The 4,315-nt window shown below is 46.6% G+C and overlaps 1 pseudogene; it reads right to left on the reverse strand.

Moving 5' to 3' along the window:
* Positions 1-637: 637 nt before the first annotated feature.
* On the reverse strand, positions 638-2,513 carry LOC103358964 (inhibin alpha chain-like; annotated as a pseudogene).
* Between the last annotated feature and the right edge of the window lie 1,802 nt (positions 2,514-4,315).

Genomic DNA, 4,315 nt, shown 5'->3' on the forward strand with positions numbered 1-4,315 from the left:
GGAGCTCTGGACGGTGTAGACGGCACAGGAACGGTGCAGGACCATGACCCACTGGCACAGGACAAAGGGAGACTCACACATTAAATACACAGGTGAGCTAATGAGGAGCAGCTGGACACAATTAGGGCGGAGCCACCAATCAGGAAGAGGAGATGACAACAGGAAGTAGAGCGGACAAAGATCACATGAAGACCAGACTACAAAATAAAAGCTGCCAACAGAAACAGGAAGACGAGACAGAAACAAAAGTTTAACTTGACCCCAGAGTGGACCACGACATCGTGTGGATCCTGCTGCCCCCATATTGGTCCTGCGGCCCCCGTGTGGGTCCCGCTCATCTAACAGAAACGTGACCCAGTGCTGAAAAAGCTACGTGACTTGTTGCAATGCAGAAAAAATGCAGAGAAAGAAATGAGTGATCTGGTGCAGCTTCTATGTTTGACAAGGAGCTTCAGAGTTTAACTGAGATGCAGTAGAAGGTATCATCCCTTTTGCATACTCACTGAAAAGGACATAAAAACCTAGCATACAACAACGTACACTACAAAAAGTGTACTGCAATGTGGCGACATGCAGGATGGAACAAGCCCCAGCTAAAGAGTGAAACCTGAAAACCTGAGTTCATGAAGGCACAGATTCACATACAAGTACACTCTTCAGGTATAATGTTTGGCAGGGTCTCGTACTTGAAGGAATAGCTGCCGTCAGATGTAGTGGTGATCTTCAGGGACTTCATGGTCCCCGGGACAGGAGCGCAGCAGTGGCTGACCCCCAGCATTGCCATGGTCCGATCCCTGGCCGAGCAGTTCCCGTGACAGTAGTTGAAAGTCAGCGCCTTCGGATGGACAATCCAGCTGTCCCATCCCAACTCCTCAAAGATTATTTCAGTCCCTGCTCGGTGGCAGTCGCTTTGCTCGGGTCTCACCTGAGAGGGCCGCTGGAAAAGGTAGACGGCAGAAGGAGACCAGGGGATGGCTGCTGCCGCGTGGCGGGGTGAGCGGACAGGACCACGAGGCCGGATGTGGACGTGGAGGAAGGGCGTCTTGTCCTGTTGGTTTGAGTGGCACTGGCAGGCTGGACAGTGGGCCTGCAGCAGGAAAGGACCCTCAGCCACCAGGGTCAGCAGGTTTGGGTCCAGGCGGTACGTGAGCCATCCGTCAGGGCTCGTGGCTGAAGGAGCCTCTGCTGCCTGAAGGAGCTGCTGGGATGGCGTGAGCATGAACAGCGGGGAGGAGGAACTGGCTGGGGCTGCTGCTCCGGCGTAGAACCAGAGGTGGGCAGATGTGGCCACAGTGTCGTGGTTGCTGATGGAATACGTGAAGTGTGTGTTTGCAGTTTCTCCTGGAGAGGAGTCAGATGTGGCACAGCTGGAGTCTGCTGAGGAGAGACATCACATCAGAACAAAGACTACAGAACACACTGAGGGGTTTCTAGACACAACGTCTTCAATACGGATCATTTCCAGAGAACAGCTCCACTTTAATCTTGCTTTGTTCTGACCTCCAGCGGAGGAACGACTGGACTCGGGTCAGGTGACGTCAGTGCTGGTACGATGACAGCTGACACGGGTCTGGCTGCACATCTCTCATTAAGGCTCACAAGTTTTCCACACATGTTTATTTCTAAAAATGTTTTCCTCCTCACATTTTATCTAATATATTAATTTAAAAAATTCACATTTTTGGCTTTATTTGTTTCAGATTTGCTGCATACATACAATGAGTTGGGATTTCCAAACAATGAGATAAGCAGCAGACGTGATGCACCCGTACGGTGCATTTGATATCCACTGCTTCTATGCATAAAACTAATCCAGAATGAATACACGTTTATATGTAAATGTTCAGATATTTAGAACTCAGTGTGCTTCTTTCTTTAAATCTTGTGGCTGCTATTCATCTTCAGTTTTAATAACAATGGTTTTCATGTAAAACCTACAAAGCCCAACCTGTCTGAGGAACAAAGCTGACTGGTGCACTTGTCTAGAAATCATTAAACAACATTAATGCTGCAGCTGTCGAAAAAGCTGCAATGACATGGATGTTTCAGTAAATGTTTGATGCATAAAGAATCATCTTTAGGAAACACGGTCTCTTTTATAAAAGGAAAAACCAATGAAGCTCCATAATGGAGGTTTGGAGGGGAACTGGTCAACTCCATGAGGGAGAGAGCACTTCAGAAGAGTTCTATGTAAGAGATAAAAGCTTCTTACCAGAGCCGGGGAATAGAATCATTTGGGACGCCTCCTGATCCAGATGGGTTTCCAGACTGACCCATGTAGTTCTGCTCGTCCTGGGGGCCCTATGATGCATGTGCCCCGTCTCCGATGGTGTCACATCACCATCAGGACCCTGTGCCGTGGAAAGAGGGGCTTCCTCCAGCCTGAGGCTCTCCAGAACTCACTCTCGGAACCCGGCCAGCACAGCCTCCCGCAACAGCTCCTCTCCACATCAGGCTTCCGTCAGAATATGGATCCAGAAAGGGCCCAGGAGAACAACAGCACAGGACAGCATGACTGGACGGTATGATGACCACTGCTGGGAACCAAACATCCTCCAGAAAGAAGGCTTGATGATTTTTCTCTGGTTCAAAGAAGCACCGAGTCTCCAGTTCGCTCCAGAAAATGGATCCTCTGCAGTGACTTCACTTGTTCTCACACAGATTTGTTGGGCTCTGCAGCCCTCTGGGTCTGAGTGAAGTCTGCAGGAAAAAACATTCTGTTGTTGGCATTCACATGAAAGATAACAAAGAGCATCCTTGACGGATGGGATGTTGTACTATCTGTTTGGTGCTGTTTCACACAGTATAAAGGAATGTGTCTGCATATTTCATTCTGTTTTTCTGTCCTGCAGAGTTGACTTTGGGTGGCTCAGGTAACTTCAGCAAGAGTCACAAAGTCAGCTGCTTAAACACTGCACGTGTGCATGATGAATGTAAAGCACAGTCGGATGAAATACACAAACTGATTCTTGAACTGCATTGCAGGTTACAGTCTGCAGACTTTAGCTGTTTTGCTGTATGTGAAAATGTCCTCTTATATTCTGGTTGTCTTAGAACCTGCAGCGTGCAGAACATAGCTGTGCACAGCAAACACACAGACATGTTCCATGCTGGTAACAAACAGCATCTGTTTGTTAGCGCTAAACCTTGATGTGGAGCCTGCATGCATTTGTATTGTGCATGCTTTTAGGTCATCACAGTGGCCATATCAGACACACAACACACACCTGCTGTCCCACTGAACGAGAAAAACCTTCCTTATCTGACCAGCCTTCAGTTCCTGAGTCCTTATGAGAGAAGTACCTCCACACTGTTAGTTTTGGTTCAAGGACATTTTATCACCACATGTTCACAAGAGTTTTTAACTAATCGGGTAATGAGTAAATCAATATTATATCAAGGTCAACTCGCTGTTTTTGGAGCTTTAAACTACATTTCATAGTATTCACAGTGAGATGGAGTTCACACTCACACAACAAGTATGTTTTGTTGTCACAAGAACATTTATAAAGAAGTGTTACATGCACACTTTCAAAAGTTAGCTTCTCTTTGATATGTATAACTAATGGACTTTAAAACAGCATGTGCTGCAGTTTCAAGGAGGAAATGTCTACTCATTTTACTCATGATGTGTCTTCGAGCAAATAAAACACTCCACGTGGACATGTTAATCAGATTAAAAAATAGATTTTCAACAGAGAGGTTCTGTGAAGGTGCGCCAACGAATATTTTTATATTTGCAATGGGCCCCAATGAGCCCCTCAGTCTGTCTGTAAGGCTGGGGTTAACCGGAACCCTCTGCCTTCATTTCATCACATTGTTTGGGGTTTGCAGCACCAATATTTTTATTCTGGCTTCTTGTCGTAGATACCCAGGGCTTATTTTTACATGCTTTTATTTTTACATGGCTTTTCTCCTCATTTTTCCTGATGACTTAAAACGGAATTCTCTGGGCTTAGACAACTACGACTTGTTGTTTGAATTCTTTTAAAGATTAATTTACTCCTCAGTTCCTCAGTTACTTTACAATGCAGCAGATCAAACAGTTTCTTTCTATGAACTCTGACTCTGAGTATTTTTACTTGGTCACACTTTTTAAATGAAACTAAGGTGTGGTCCTGCCTCCGTTCCTGAACCGACCCGTCCAGCACATCATCACAGTGACTCATCCTGCAGCAGCCTATATTATCCATCCATCCATTTTCTATACACCGCTTAATCCTCACCAGGGTCGCGGGGGGGCTGGAGCCTATACCAGCCGACTTAGGGCGAAGGCAGGGGACACCCTGGACAGGTCGCCAGTCCATCGCAGGGC

This window comes from Stegastes partitus, unplaced genomic scaffold (assembly GCF_000690725.1).
Source record: "Stegastes partitus isolate 25-593 unplaced genomic scaffold, Stegastes_partitus-1.0.2 Scaffold348, whole genome shotgun sequence".
Taxonomy (NCBI): domain Eukaryota; kingdom Metazoa; phylum Chordata; class Actinopteri; family Pomacentridae; genus Stegastes; species Stegastes partitus.